The following is a 16762-nucleotide window of genomic DNA, read 5'->3' as shown; positions in this document are numbered from 1 at the left end:
TTTCTCTTAGCTTTAAAACCTTCTTTATTTCAAAGCTATTTCATCTCTTCATTTTCGTTTTTGCTGTGTGTCACTGCCTGTCAGCTGCTAATCTGTTAACTCCTAGTGGATCATGTGTCCTGTGAAGGGACTGAATATTAGTGGCAAATTATGTTGATGATTCATATTTTGGATATAAATAGATCATTAAGCTTGTATACATGTTGAAAATAGTATTTTAATATTCTATTATGTCATAGTTACAATGATTGGCTATATATTGAATTTATATGTTCATTAAGTTGTTGTATGTTTATGTTCTTTAGTATTCTAACTTGCAACTGTGTATCTGTTAAGTCTTTTTTTTTTTTTTTCAAGAAGATCAGACTCTGATTTATTGAGGCATCTGTTTGATGCCAAGTTAAGTGGCCCAGGCTCTGTGTAGGGGGTAAGGTTAACGCAGGAAGAAGGATGGTGAGGGGCAGTGGTGCCAGGATTAGGTTGGAATACCTAGGGGTCCTCTGAGGTTCCCCAAGTTTCCCTTGCCCTGGCCAGCTGTGCTGCTGGCCTGAGCATCTGATGAGCTTGCAAGGGTGACTCTGAGAGGTGGGTGGTCCAGGGGCTAGGGCAGGGACTTTGGAGTCATGCTGTTGGCTTTGAATCCAGACTCCTACACTTGGTAGCTGTGACCTTTCCATGCCTGAAGTGACCTGCAGAACTGAGCTCTGTCTGAGACAGATCCCATCCAGGCACTGCAGATCCATCTAGAGTTAAACCACCCCCAGTTGCTCACTGTCCGCTGCCTTCATAAGCAGATCTTTGTCTCCTTGGAGGCCGTCACAATCCAGTGGAGAAAGCGAAACTCATCTGCCTCTGTCTCTCTGGGTACGCCTCATGCCAGGTGCATCTGTGGACACAGGCCATGCTCCTGGGCTTCCAAAGTTGGAGAAAGTTGCCAGGCTTAGGTGGGTACATCAGAGTAGCTGCTGCCCTCTGGACACAGTGACAAAAGAACACTCTGGGCTAGAGCCCTGGTCTGGGGCATTGGGCAAGGCTCTTCCACTTCTCTGAGGTCATTTTCCCATCTGGAAAGTGTGCTGATTGAATCTCCCTTTGGGCACTGAGGGCTCAGTGTTAGTTTGAGAGCCAGCATGTGGGGTTTGGGCTGTAATCCCCCTTTAGCCCCATAGCTTGGGGGTAGCAGGGACTTTGTTGGGATACCCCAGGCATCAGTCCAGCTTCCTGCCCCTGCTTGGGCTTAGCATCTGAAGTACTCTGGGGGGCAGGTGGTCCTGGTGGGGGTTGGGGCTTTTCCCCAGACTGAAGTCACACCCAGAGCCAGAAATCTTGGCGCCTGCTCTGGGCTAAGGATGCATCTGGCCCCCCAGGATGCAGGTAACTGCCCATCTTACCTGGTTTCTGCCTGCCAGGGCCAATCTTCAGACCTCGGGACTTTCCAGCCTATCCTGCCTCCCTCTCTGGCCAGCCTTAAAGCCTCGTGGGTCCAGCACTTTTTCCAGGCCGTCTCCTGGTTGTCCTGCCCTGAGGCCTGGCTCATACTCCTCCCCATCCTGCTCACCAAGACCCATAAGGACCACTCCACACCCAGCTCAGCCCCATCCCCTTGGATAGTCCTTTCTCTTTCCTCAGGTGACCAGGTGCATATGTTGGTGTCAGGACCTTCCCTGCACCTGGGAATGCCTACTGGGCACCTCGGTCACAGAGACCAAGGCATTTACTTGATATGAGTGCCTTTGGTTCACTGTCTACATGGCCAGGGAGGGAGTCAATAATAGGCTTTTCACTTGCTGCAAGGGCCAGTTCTCCTGGCCCCATGGCCCTAGGGATGGAGGATGCCGCAGGATACACACCCCTCACTTCCCAGCTGAGGACTGTGGGTCATCTCAGGGCGATTTCACAGTCCCTGCATGCCCCATCCCCTCAGCTCTGCAAATGCCAAGCAGCGCAGCCTGCCTAGGCGACAGTGGGCTCAGGACTGCCCAGGTGGGCTCAAGACTGCCCAGGTAGTCCCCAGAGTGTCCTTGGCAGGCCCCTCACCTAGCTGCTCCCACAGCTCTGTAGCAAGAGTTCTAACCGTTTTTGTGTGGAGCCTGCTGAGAATGAGAGCTGTGGACCATTTTCCCAGAAACACATGTGCATGCTCTCCACACAAAACCTTGCATCGTTTCAGGGGGCTCACACCTCCCTAAGGGCCCGGTTATTGAACCCCTCGGACCTGAGAGTGAGAAACCTTGCCTCAATGGAGGCTTGCTCTGTTGCCCAAGCTAGAGTGCAGTGGCGTTACCTCGGCTCACTGCAACCTCCACCTGCTGGGTTCACATAAATCTCCTGCCTCAGCTTCCTTAGTAACTGGGACTACAGGTGCGCACCTACCACCCTCAGCTAACTTTTTGTATTTTCAGTAGAGGTGGGATTTCACCATGTTGGCCAGTATGGTCTAGATCTCTTGACTTCATGATCCGCCTGCCTCGCCCTCCCAATGTCCCAGCATGAGCCACCGCGCTCAGTCAGGGTCCCTCTTAAACTTGTATTTTTAAGGTCTGGGGTCCCTCTTACTTAATCTTTTTTTTCTTTCTTTCTTTTTTTCTTTTTTGAGACAGAGTCTTGCTCTGTCACCCAGGCTGGCAGTGGTGCGGCCTTGGCTCACTGCAACATCTGCATCCTGGGTTCAAGTGATTCTCCTGCCTCAGCCTCCTGAGTAGCTGGGACTACAGGCACCTGACACCATGTCCGGCTAAGTTTTGTATTTTTGATAGAGATGGGGGCGGAGGCAAGGGGTTGGGGAGGGGAGGGGGGTTTTTGCTTTGTTGCCCAGAGCTCAAAGTGATCCGCCCACCTCTGCTCCCAAAGTGCTAGGATTACAGGCCTGCACCACTGAACCCAGCCACTGTAAAATCTTATTTCCACACAGCTGAGACATGTTTTAGGAAGTTTGCTAAAAGACCCCCGGAGACCTCCTCATTGTGGCCTGCCTGTTGTCGTGTTTAATTTGATTGATCTTTTCTGCCTTCCTGCTTTTCAGAAATTAAAAGGTTAAAAAGAGGTACTAAACTTTAAAACATCTCTTATAGTCTCCCATTAAACTAATTCTAAGAACCACCAAAAAAGGGAAAAATGTTTCCAAAAGCAGTAAAATGATATAGACTGTTAGTATGTAAAATGTAGGAAATAAGTCATATGTTAGTGCTGCTCTGACCTAGGGACATATTATTGAGAATCAGCTTTTGCTCAGTTTTCAGAGAAATGGAATAATCATATCATTGATCTATGTAAATAAGTTGAAGAATTGTCTGAAAGAAAATACAGTATGTTTAAATTGGAAAAGTCGTGTAATACTTTGTTCATATACACAATGGAGTTATTGTTTATCATGGGGGTACTGTGGACAAGCCCAGGGCTGCTGGTGAATCCTACCATCCTTACACGTCTCTCCTTGTAAGTTGCTTTGTAGTTTCTGTCTAAATATTAGAAACATTCTTTGTTTCTATATTACTGCAAAGCTGAGAAAAAGTAGTATTTGTTTAATTATCGTTAGCATTTCTTTTAAACTTTCAGCATGGATATTGGGGATTTATTTACATATTTATTGCAAAGCCCTGGATCTTAGGAATTTAATTGAATATTATTTTTTGAAACTAATTTTTTCTTTTAATCTGCTTTGTTAAATTTGGTATTCACCAAGATGCCCCTATTGTCTCTACTTTTATCTTTTTTTTTTTTTTTTTTTTTTGAGACAGAGTCTCACACTGATGCCCAGACTGCAGTGTAATGGCGCGATCTCAGCTCACTGAAACCTCCGCCTCCCAGGTTCAAGCGATTCTCCTGCCTCAGCCTCCCGAATAGTTGGGATTACAGGCAATTCTGCTGCCTCATCCTCTCAAGTAGCTGAGATTACAGGCGTGCATCAACACGCCCAGCTAATTTTTGTATTTTTGTGGAGACAGGGTTTCACCATGTTGGCCAGGCTGGTCTCGAACTCCTGACTTCAAGTGGTCCACCTGCCTCGGCCTCACAAAGTTCCGGGATTACAGGCATGAGCCGCCACACCTGGTCTATATTTTTGTTATATTGTTAATTTAGTACTATTCTGAGTAAAAATAATTTGCTATGACAGTTTTATAAATTGACCATGACAATTTTTTAAATGTCAGTGCTTTTTATAAAGTGAAACAGATTATGTTGTGGGGCTTTTGTTGTGGTGGTGATTTATTATTTAGTTTAAAGACAATTATATTCAGGTGTTGTGAAATTATAAAACAAATCTTCACATTTTATAATTTTTTTTTTTTGAGACGGAGTTTTGCTTTTGTTGTTCTGGCTGGAGTGCAATGGCACAATCTCGGCTCACCACAACCTCCGCCTCCCAGGTTCAAGCAATTCTCCTGCCTCGACCTCCCGAGTAGCTGGGACTACAGGTATGTGCCACCGCACGCAGGTAATTTTTGTACTTTTAGTAAAGACAGGGTTTCACCATGTTGACCAGGATGGTCTTGATCTCTTGACCTTGTGATCTACCTGCCTTGGCCTCCCAAAGTGCTGGGATTACAGGCATGAGTCACCGCACCCGGCCCACATTTTATAATTTTAAAGCAGTATTAATATTAATTGCCTTAGAGAAAGATACTTTTGTTGTGGTATGTAAGTATAATATTCAAGTATAGTGTACAGCAAAGGACATTAAACCTAAGTCAGCACTAATGTGTTATGTGGTACACTTGAAACTTTAGTACAAATATTAATGTTTAGTAGCAAGTAGACCTTAACACATAATGATAGCAAAAAAATGGAGCTGTTCAGATGAGAGACCATTGGTTCTGTCTGATTTTAATACTCCCTATGCTCTTGACTTTTTGTTTTTTTCCTTTGAGACAGAGTCTTGCTCTGTCACCCAGGCTGGAGTGCAGTGGCGTGATCACAGCTCACTGCAACCTCCACCTCTCAGGTTCAAGCGATCCTCCCGCCTCAGCCTCCCTAGTAGCTAGGACTACAGGTGAGAGCCACCATGCCCAGCTAATTTTTGTATTTTTAGTAGAGACAGGGTTTCACCATGTTGGCCTGGCTGGTCTCAAACTCCTGACCTCAGGTGCTCACCCGCCTTGGCCTCCCAAAGTGTTGGGGTTACAAGCATGAGTCACTGCACCTTGCCACCTCTTGATTTTTTATAGCTGTTGTATTATTTTAATCATGAGTAAATAAATGCTAGTTGAAATGATGCAGTTCAGGAGAATCTTCTGCTTCTTTTACTAAAAAAAAAAATTTTTTTTAAGTCCAATAAAGTTACACTAATGTTTATGTTTGGAAAATTTTACCTTTTCCAGCCAGGTGCGTTAGCTCACACCTGTAATCCCAGCACTTTGGGAAGCTGAGGTGGGTGGATCACTTGAGGTCAGGAGTTCAAGACCAGCCTGACCAATATGGTGAAAACACCATCTCTACTAAAAATAAAAAAACTAGTTGGGCACGGTGGTGGATGCCTGTAGTCCCAGCTACTCCGGAGGCTGAAACAGGAGAAGTGCTTGAACCCAGGAGGCAGAGGTTGCAGTGAGCCGAGATCGTGCCATTGCACTCCGAGACTCTCTCAAAAAAAAAAAAAAAAGAGGCCAGGCGCGGTGGCTCAAGCCTGTAATCCCAGCACTTTGGGAGGCCGAGACAGGCGGATCACAAGGTCAGGAGATCGAGACCATCCTGGCGAACACGGTGAAACCCCGTCTCTACTAAAAATACATAAAAAACTAGCCGGGCGAGGTGGCGGGCGCCTGTAGTCCCAGCTACTTGGGAGGCTGAGGCAGGAGAATGGAGTAAACCCAGGAGGCGGAGCTTGCAGTGAGCTGAGATCTGGCCACTGCACTCCAGCCTGGGCTACAGAGCGAGACTCCGTCTCAAAAAAAAAAAAAAAAAAAAAAAAAAAAGAAGAAAGAAAATATTACCTATTCCGTTTAGTGCTATATGTTTTAAATGATATTAGTTGGTATTTTTTTTTTAGTTTTGTAATGTGGTTCAGATTTCTGTAGAAATTCTGGCTGTATCTACATTGCCTTAAAGTAATGGTATATTTCTCTTTTTCTTTTTCTTTTTCTTTTTTTTTTTTCAGCTGGAGTTTCGCTCTTGTCACCCATAGTGGAGTGCAATGGTGTGATCTCAGCTCACTGTAACCTCTGCCTCCCAAGTTCAAGTGATTCTCCTAGCTCAGCCTCCTGAGTACCTGGGATTATAAGCATCTGCCACAATGCCTGGCTAATTTTTGTATTTTTAGTAGAGATGGGGTTTCACCATGTTGGCCAGACTGGTCTCGAACTCCTGACCTTGTGATCTGCCTGCCTCAGTCAGTGTTGGGATTACAGGTGTGAGCCACTGTGCCCAGCCTGTCTTTTCTTTCCAAAGCCACCCTTGGTGATTAAATGTTAAATATGTACTAATGGATATTACTTTGCTGAATATTGCCTAGTGAATATTAAGTATTTATTCTCACCTTGCAGACATGAACTTGTGAGTTCGACACATGAAGATTTACAACTTGATAAACCAGCTTCAGGAGGTAGGTCTTCAGTCTTAAGTCAGATTAGAAGATTATGTAAAATAATTATTTAATGCTTAACATTGATTTTTTTTAATGGTATCTTCCACATGAAATAATATTCCTCTAACTTTTAATTACATGCCAGGACAGGAGAATTCATGTTGTCAAAATTCTAATACTCTCTAGAACAGTAAATTCACTTTATTTTTATTAACCCATTATAAATACATGTAAATGTTGCATTTATGGGTAGACAGAACTAAAAGAACAATATTTTTCCTACTTTTGAGATGCAAGATTTATCTGGCATAATGCATTGAACAGGTTATTATTGAAGCTTGCACCAAACAACTGAGCAAACATTCATCAAATGTCCATGATACCCAGGATATAAGAGGTTTCCTTTTAGAATATGGAGCCATGCATATCGTCTCTTAATTGTTAGATGTGTTTTGAAAGAAACAGAAATATAACTGATTTTCTTACTTGTTTTGGCTCTGGAGTAGAGTGGGGACAAAACAGAATGGAATCACACTGTTTAGATTTACTAAAATGGAAGGATTGCTGCAAGATTATATGCATAGTCTCCCCATACCAAATGGCACCTGCTAGCTGTTCTTTTTTTTTTTTTTTTTTTTTTTTTTTTGAGATGGAGTTTTGCTCTGTCACCCACGCTGGAGTGCAGTGGTGTGATCTCAACTCATTGCACCCTCCACCTCCCAGGTTCAAGCAATTCTTCCTGCCTCAGGCTCCCAAGTAGCTGGGATTACAGGCACCTGCCATCACACCCGCCTAATTTTTATATTTGTATTAGAGCTGCGGTGTCACCATGTTGGCCAGGCTGGTCTCGAACTCCCAACCTCAGGTGATCTGCCCACCTCAGCCTTCCAAAGTGCTAAGATTACAGGCGTGAGCCACCGCGCCTGGCCCGCTAGTGGTTCTTGAGCACACTGAATTCTGCTTTTTCCTAGCTTTAATGAATGTCTGGTTCTTCCTTTTTTGTGCAGTGTGTGTCAGCATTGTTTCAGTAATAAATACATTCTGGATCTTAGAAATAACTTTAGTCACAGGAAAAGAAAAAATAATATTGCCTATTTTATAATAATAATATTTAATAACCCAAGCTATTAAACCCACGAAATTGAGAAAACTTGTATTCCTGTGATTTCAACAGTAAAGGAAGAATGGTATGCCAGAATCACTAAATTAAGAAAGATGGTGGATCAGCTTTTCTGCAAAAAATTTTGGTAAGTCTGTTTTTTCCCCTTTCAACTAAAGTATATTACTGAGTAATGTTTTTTATAATGTTGTTTTATTTTAGGAAAGTAAATATAATGAGCAGGACTCAGCTCCAGTTTTCTCTTACTGTTTTGTTTTTGAGATGGAGTTTCGCTCACGTTACCCAGGCTGGAGTGCAGTGGTGTGGTCTTGGATCACTGCAACCTCCGCCTCCCAGATTCAAGCCATTGTCCTGCCTCAGCCTCCCAAGTAGCTGGGATTACTGGCACCTGCCACCATGCCCAGCTAATTTTTGTATTTTTAATAGAGATGTAGTTTCACCTTGTTGGCCAGGCTGGTCTCAAATTCCTGACCTCAGGTGATCCACCCACCTCAGCCTCCCAACGTGCTGGGATTACAGTTGTGAGCCACCATGCCCAGCCTCTCTTACTTTTTTTTTTTTTTTTTTTTTGAGATGGAGTCCAGGCTGGAGTGCAGTGGTGTGATCTCGGCTCATTGCAACCTCCACCTCCTGGGTTCAAGCAATTCTCCTGCCTCAGCCTCCCGAGTAGCTGGGATCACAGGTGTGTACCACCACACCCAACTAATTTGTTTTTGTATTTTTAGTAGAGATGGGGTTTTACCACATTGCCAGGCTGGTCTCAAACTCCTGACCTAAGGTGATCCCAGAATGCTGAGATTACAGGTATGAGCCACTGCACCTGGCCAGGAGTGGATTATTTTATGGTTCCCCTTTTTAGACGATATAGGGTAACTTCCTGATGTTGCCATGGCATTTGTAAACTGTCATGGCATTGGTGGGAGTGTAGCAGTGAGGATGACCAGAGGTCACTGTCATCGCCATCTTGGTTTCGGTGGGTTTGGCTGGATTCTTTACTGCGATCCATTTTATCAGCAAGGTCTTTATGACCTGTATCTTGTGCTGACCTCCTCCCTCACCCTGTGACTTAGAGTGCCTTAACCATCTGGGAATGCAGCTCAGTAGGTCTCAGCCTCATTTTACCCAGCTCCTATTTAAGATTGAGTTGCTGTCATTCAAACACCTCTGACAGTATTGCTGCTTTCTCTAAGGTTCCTGAAAGGGAGAGAAGAAATCTTAGATTTTTCATTGCTGTGAACCACTGCAAGTATTCAGGAAATGTTTACTACTTCCAACCTCATAATCCTGCAGTCATTTGGCACCTGTGAGTCAGGTGCCGGGAACTGGGCAGTGCAGAAGACAGTGCCCTGCCCCGTGCATTCTGGAGCATTCAGTCTGGTGGGGAAACATGTGTAGTAAGTAAGAGATATTTACTTTGTAAGAAGGTATAAGGTCTGGGAAATAATTAAGTGGAATAAGGGGGATGGGGAGGCAGGGGGTGTGATTGGATCAGCCTCGATGATATGTGATGAGCACGTTCTGTAGTTGGCTTCGCCTCTTTCTAAACTTCCACTTTTCACTCTCAACTCCAACTGGTTCTTTTTTATTTTATAAAAAGTTCGTTAGAATTAGGTTTATATATTTCCTTGTTGAATTAACAGAATAATTTTATTTAACATCCTCTCTAGTGTGACCAAAAGCCTCTAATCTTTTACTGTTGTTTGTTCATGGGCATATTTGTTTTTACAACTGTGATAATTATTTCATTTTGTGTGGTTTCTCAAAAACACATGTTTCTTATCTCAAAGAGTTCCTATACTAGAGCCCTTCAGATTTGGTGCTAATGTCATGAAGTAAGAATTTAAGACAAACATTGAGATGTTAGAGGAAAGCCAATCTAAGAACAAAAACATTAATTACTAATAAATAATTAAATTATTAATTAATTAATAATTAATTTCTTTCAAGTTGACATTTAAGTTGAGGTGTGGAGGTGAAGGAGACAGTTGAATAAATAAGTCCGGAAGTAAGGAGAAAGATCTGGCAATAGATATAATTTTGGATTTTATAGTTGTGTTTTGATGGCAGTTGTTATCACCAAAATAATTCATCAATGAGCTCCCTGACGGCTCCCCAACTTTTCTTTTTAAAGAAACAGGGTCTGCTGGGTGCGGTGGCTCACACCTGTAATCCCAGCATTTTGGGAGGCTGAGGTGGGTGGATCACCTCAAGTAGGGGGTTCGAGACCAGCCTAACCAACATGGAGAAATCCCATCTCTACTAAAAATACTCAATTAGCTGGGCATGGTGGCGTGTGCCTGTAATCCCAGCTACTTGGGAGGCTGAGGCAGGAGAATCACTTGAACCCAGGAGGCAGAGGTTGCAGTGAGCTGAGATTGCCCCATTGCACTCCAGCCTGGACAACAAGAGTGAAACTCCATCTCAAAAAAAAAAAAAAAGAAAGAAAGAAACAGGGTCTTGTTATGTTGTCTGGAATGGACTGGAACTCCTGGGCTCAAGTTATCCTCCTGCCTCAGTCTCCTAAGTAGCTACGGCTACAGGCACCTGCCACCATGCCGAGCTTTGAGCCACCGCCAACCATCAGGTTGCAAAATATTTGAATGTTACATACAGAGGTGCAAGGGAGATCTGTATATAAATAGCACAATATAAATTGCTTGAATCTTTCTTTTTAGAGTTTTGTTTGGATGTGGCTTCAGAGCAGGGATTAGTCAATTCTTTTTTACTTTTTTTTTTTTTTTTTTTTTTTTTGAGGTGAATTCTCACTCTGTCGCCCAGGCTGGAGTTCAGTGTCATGATCTTGGCTCACTGCAGCCTCTGCCTCCCAGGTTCAAGCAATTCTCTTACCTCAGCCTTCTGAGTAGCTGGGACTACAGGTGCCTGCCACAACACCTGGCTGATTTTTTTTTTTTTTTGGTAGAGACAGGCTTTCACCATGTTGGCCAGGCTGGTTTTGAACTCCTGACCCAAGTGATCCACCTGCCTCAGCCTTCCAAAGTGCTGGGATTACAGGCATGAGCCATCGCGCCTGGCTCTTTTTTTACGTTTTTAAATTGCAGTTTTTATACCTATTCAAAAGTAGAGAAAATAGTACAATGAACACTAAAATACCCATTCCTCAATTTCTGTATCATTAAGATTGTCCCACATTTTGTTCTTCTATTCCTTTGCCTCCCTTTGCAGGGATATTGTAAAGCAAATCAGTCATCACGTCATTTTATCTGTTCAGTATGCATCCCCAAACAGCATTAATGTTTTCTTACACAGCTACTGTCTCATCACATGTGACAAAATTACAGTGATTTTTTGTTGTCAGCTCATCTGTAGCCCTTAGTTGACTTTCCTCACTCTTTTTTCTTTTCTTTTTCTTTCTTTCTTTTTTTTTTTTTTTTTTAAACAGAATCTTGCTGTGTCGCCCTAGGCTGCAGTGCAATGGCGCGATCTCAGCTCACAGCAGCCTCTGCCCCCCAGGCTCCAGCGATTCTCCTGCCTCAGCCTCCTGGGTAGCTGAGCTTACAGGCGCACGCCACCATGCCCGGCTAATTTTTGTATTTTTAGTAGAGACAGGGTTTCGCCATGTTGGCCAGGCTGGTCTCGAACTCCTGACCTCAGGTGATCTGCCCACCTCATCCTCCCAAACTTCTGCGATTACAGGCATGAGCCACCGTAACTGGCCAAGTTTCCGTACTCTTACCTGAACAGTATCATTTCCTCATTATCTGAAAAATTTTGCTTTAAATCTGGGTCCAAACAATCTTCATGTGCTAACTTTGGTTGTTATGCCTCTTTTAATCTAAACTGGCCTCTGCTTACTATTTTTATTTCCCATTCCATGAATTCTTCATGGAAAGTTATTTCTTTTAAAATAGCGTGCTCATGAGGTTGAAGGGGTAAAGAACATTGATCTCATGGTTGCAGTGTGGATGAAAATTTAGCCTGAAATGTGCCTGTTTGCAGCAGCCAATGGAGGAGGGTTATTAATTTCACAAGCAGATAGTAGCAAAAGGCTGCTTCCAAATAGTATTTGCAGGCCAGCTGCGGTGGCTCACACCTGTAATCCCAGTACTTTGGGAGGTCGAGGTGGGCAGATCACTTGAGGTCAGGAGTTTGAGACCAGCCTGGCCAACATAGTAAAAATCTGTCTCTACTGAAAAGTACAAAAATTAGCCAGGTTTGGTGGCGGGCACCTGTAATATTAGCTGATCAGGAGGCTGAGGCAGGAGAATCACTTAAACCCAGGAGGCGGAGCTTGGAATGAACCAAGATCATGTCACTGCACTCCAGCCTGGGTGACAGAGCAAGACTCCGTCTCAAAAAAAAAAAAAAAAAAATAGTATTTAGGTTGTGTTCTTTATTGTCTATAATGATTTTCTTTCTCTTTCTCTCTCTTCTTCCTAAGAATATTGAAAAACAAAGTTTAAACTTTTAAGATCTTAGAGTTATTAAGATTGTCTTAGGGCCAGGACACTTAAATCTGCCAAAATCTGGTTGTTAATGATGGGTCATTTATTTTTATCATTATTATTATTTTTAATTTTTAAAATTTTTATTTCTCAGCCTTGGGATTCTGATATGTAAAAATGCAAGTATCTTCAAAGATAGAAAACATATACACATATCGTTAAGATAGCAGAACTCAGAATATGCAATCATGGAGCAGTGCCTTCTACCAGCCCCCCAGCTAACTGCAGCTGCAAGCATGATTCTCATGCTGTCTTGTACTTAGTGTTCAGCTAGTGAGTGACTCAGCTTCCTCAATCATGGGGAAGGGCCATCAGCAAGTAGCACTCAGGCATAGGGGCTTGAGAAAAGATCCTACACACTCGAGGCCATGTTAGACATTTCATGAAAGAATTAGGTGGGTTACCCCCGGCTTTCTCCCCCAGAGTTTATTGAGACTGATAATAAAGTAAATGCATTGTAAGCCACATATACAAGTTGTGGAGTCAAGGAAACAGAGTGACTTGTGTGTGTGTCCTATTTTATAGGCTTTAATTAAATTATTGGTGGCCTTGGATTGGGGGCAGAATTTTGTTATTATTATTTTTTATTATACTTTAAGTTCTGGGGTACATGTGCAGAACATGCAGGTTTGTTACATAAGTATACACATGCCATGGTGGTTTGCTGCACCCATCAACCCATCATCTACATTAGGTATTTCTCCTAATGCTATCCCTCCCCTAACCCCCCACCCCCTGACAGGCCCTGGTGTGTGATGCTCCCCTCCCTGTGTCCATGTGTTCTCATTGTTCAACTCCCACTTATGAGTGAGAACATGCAGTTTTTGGTTTTCTGTTCTTGTGTTAGTTTGCTGAGAATGATGGTTTCCAGCTTCATCCATGTTCCTGCAAAGGACATGAATTCATCCTTTTTTATGTCTGCATAGTATTCCATGGTATATATGTGCCATATTTTCTTTATCCAGTCTATCATTCATGAGCATTTAGGTTGGTTCCAAGTTTTTGCTATTGTGAATAGTGCTGCAATAAACATACGTGTGCATTTGTCTTTATAGTATAATGATTTATAATCCTTTGGGTATATACCCAGTAATGGAATTGCTGGGTCAAATGTTATTTCTGGTTCTAGATCCTTGAGGAATCATTACACTGTCTTCCACAATGGTTGAACTAATTTACACTCCCACCAACAGTGTAAAAGCGTTCCTATTTCTCCACATCCTCTCCAGCATCTGTTGTTTCCTGACTTTTTATTGTTTGCCATTTTAACCGGCGTGAGATGGTATCTCATTGTGGTTTTGATTTGCATTTCTCTAATGACTAGTGATGATGAACATTTTTCATGTTTGTTAGCTGCATAAATATTATATTTTAGATTATTCCTGCTTTCTCTTGTGGACATTCAGTGCATTAGTAATTTAGTGCTACAAATTTCCCTCTAAACACTGCTTTAAATGTGTCCCAGAGATTCTGATACTTTGTGTCTTTGTTCTCATTGGTTTCAAAGGACATCTTTATTTCTGCCTTAATTTCGTTATGTACTCAGGAGCAGGTTATTCAGTTTCCAGGTAGTTGTGCGGTTTTGAGTGAGTTTCTTAATTTTTTTTTTTTTTTTTTTTTTGAGACGGAGTCTCGCTCTGTCGTCCAGGCTGGAGTGCAGTGGCCAGATCTCAGCTCACTGCAAGCTCGCCTCCCGGGTCTACGCCATTCTCCTGCCTCAGCCTCCCGAGTAGCTGGGACTACAGGCACCCGCCACCTCCCCCGGCTAGTTTTTTGTATTTTTTTAGTAGAGACGGGGTTTCACCGTGTTAGCCAGGCTAGTCTCGATCTCCTGACCTCGTGATCCGCCCGTCTCGGCCTCCCAAAGTGCTGGAATTACAGGCTTGAGCCACCGCGCCCAGCCGAGTTTCTTAATTTTGACTTCTAATTGCACTGTACAGTGAGAGCCTGTTTGTTATTATCTCCATTCTTTTGCATTTGCTGAGGAGTGTTTTACTTCTAATTATGTGGTCAATTTTAGAATAAGTGTGATGTGGTGCCGAGAAGAATGTATATTCTGTGAATTTGAGTGAAGAGTTCTGTAGATGTCTATTAAGTCCGCTTGGTCCAGAACTGAGTTCAAGTCCTTAATATCCTTGTTAATTTTCTGTCTCATTGATCTGTCTAATAATGAGTCATTTATGCTTGCCTTTGCTTTAAGCCTGCTTCAATAGTTAGTAAATATGTTTCCAGAGTTTTTCCAATTTAAAAAAATTGACCTGCACCTTGCTTTGGATTGTACTAAAATCTGATTTCAACATAAGCGTAGTCTCCTGAATTGCTTTGGTTTTGTTCAGTTGAAGCCTTGGGGAGCACTGAAGCCAAGGCCCTACTGTACCAAAAATTTGAAGCCCATGCAAATGATCTGTATGTAGAAGGACTACCAGAAAACATTCCTTTCAGAAGCCCTCGTGGTATGGAATCCCGAGGCTGGAAAACATCATTCAAGTGGGCAATCAAATTAAATTTCTTATTAAAAAGTAAGATGATAATCCGCAGAAACAAATTCAGTGTCTTCCCTAAGGAGAGATTAATTTGATGAAGAAGGGCTTTTTGTTCCCCTCCCATCATGACTTCCTTATATTTACAATTAACATTTAGATTCACTTACTGTACAAACATTTATTTAGCATAAGTATCAGCTGTGCAAAATTAGGTCTAGCAAGAACCCTGTCCTTGGGAGGCTTAATATTATGAAGAATGCAATGAAGAGTTATTGAGCATTTTTGGGGAAGAAGGCAAGGATGGCACACCCAGATCAGTCACTTGTGCATCCAGAAGGGAGGGAACATGTTCCAAATATGAGAAAAGGCAGAGGGGTGTCAAAAATGCCCTCATATTCACATACCTCACCCATTCTCTGTGGAGTGAGGAGTGCCATGTGGGCATGATGGGATTGCACAGACTTGGGTGGCCAAGTGGAGGGAGGCCTTGGATCCTACAAAAGCAGTGGCAGTCATTAAATGGTCTCATAGCAATTCCCTCTTAAAATAATTTGGATCTGCCCTTTAGAAAGGTTAAGCTGGCTTGATTTGGAAGGGTAATACATGGGTAGTTTGAGTGTGGGGGGTTGGAACAGAAGGCCTGTCTCTACTCATGAAAGGAATGTTGAAGTGGGTTGAGTCTTGCTTACTGATTAAGGTTGTGCATTTGTGTATATTCGTTGGGACTGAGTTATATATGGAGAGGAAAGGTTTAAGATGATACAGCAAGCTGTTTCTGGCTATGCTGTGGGACAGTTCATCTAAGATTCAGAAGCAGAATTGAGCTGGTTTAGTGGAAAAGTGACTTTGGCATATTTATCTTACAAATAAACAATGACTTTGGAGACATCCAGGTGGTCTCACCTGAATGTCTGAAAATTGCTTTTTTTAAAATTCAAGTCACCAAAATGATTGTTTTCACTATAAAATGAAGGCAGAATGGACTATGTTTAAAAATTGGCCAGGCACAGTGGCTTAATGCTTGTAATCCCAGCACTTTGGGAGGCTGAGGCAGGTGGATCACCTGAGGTCAGGAGTTCGAGACCAGCCTTGCCAACATTGCAAAACCCCGTATCTACTAAAAATACAAAAATTAGCCAGGTGTGGTGGCACGCACTTGTGGTTGCAGCTACTCGGGAGGCTGAGGCAGGAGAATTGCTTGAACCTGGGAGGCAGAAGTTGCAGTAAGTTGAGATCGCACCACTGTACTCCAGCCTGGACAAGAGAACAAGACTCTGTCTCCAATAATAATAATAATAATTAAAAGTGCACAGCTGTGTGAGAAAGGCCTGTAAATTTCTTCTAAATGCTTTATTATAATATCAATATCAACTATGTATTTACAGTCCAAAACTTCTTACTCACAATACAAATGTAGTTATTCAGCCAAGAACAAATACAACAGGTAAAATAGTTGTGAAATCCTTTTTAAAAGCACAGATTAATCTTTAAGCTTTAAAAAATTAACCTTTTAAAATGATGGAACTGCTCCTTCTTTCACCTCCCCCAAAAATATTTTGCAGAAACTCAATACAGGCACTCCTTGATTTGCCAGTATGAACATATGCAGTGTAGGGAAAACTGAAGCTTTTTTTTCTTTTTTCTTTTTATTATACTTTAAGTTCTAGGGTACATGTACACAGCGTGCAGGTTTGTTACATATGTATACATGTATACATGTGCCATGTTGGTGTGCTGCACCCATTAACTCATCATTTACATTAGATATATCTCCTAATGCTATCCCTCCTCCCTCCCCCCACCCCATGACAGGCCCTGGTGTGTGATGTTTCCCTTCCTATGTCCAAATGTTCTCATTGTTCAATTCCCACCTATGAGTGAGAACATGTGGTGTTTGGTTTTTTGTCCTTGCGATAGTTTGCTGAGAATGATGGTTTTCAGCTTCATCCATGTCCCTACAAAGGACATGAACTCATCCCTTTTTATGGCTGCATAGTATTCCATGGTGTATATGTGCCACATTTTCTTAATCCAGTCTATCATTGATGGACATTTAGGTTGGTTCCAAGTCTTTGCTATTGTGAATAGTGCCGCAATAAACATACGTGTGCATGTGTCTTTATAGCAGCATGATTTATAATCCTTTGAGTATATACCTAGTAATGGGATGGCTGGGTCA

Source organism: Macaca mulatta, chromosome 3 (genome assembly GCF_049350105.2).
Source record: "Macaca mulatta isolate MMU2019108-1 chromosome 3, T2T-MMU8v2.0, whole genome shotgun sequence".
NCBI classification, from domain to species: Eukaryota; Metazoa; Chordata; class Mammalia; order Primates; family Cercopithecidae; genus Macaca; species Macaca mulatta.
The sequence above is the reverse complement of the archived record's forward strand: the minus strand, read 5'-3'. Positions refer to the sequence as shown.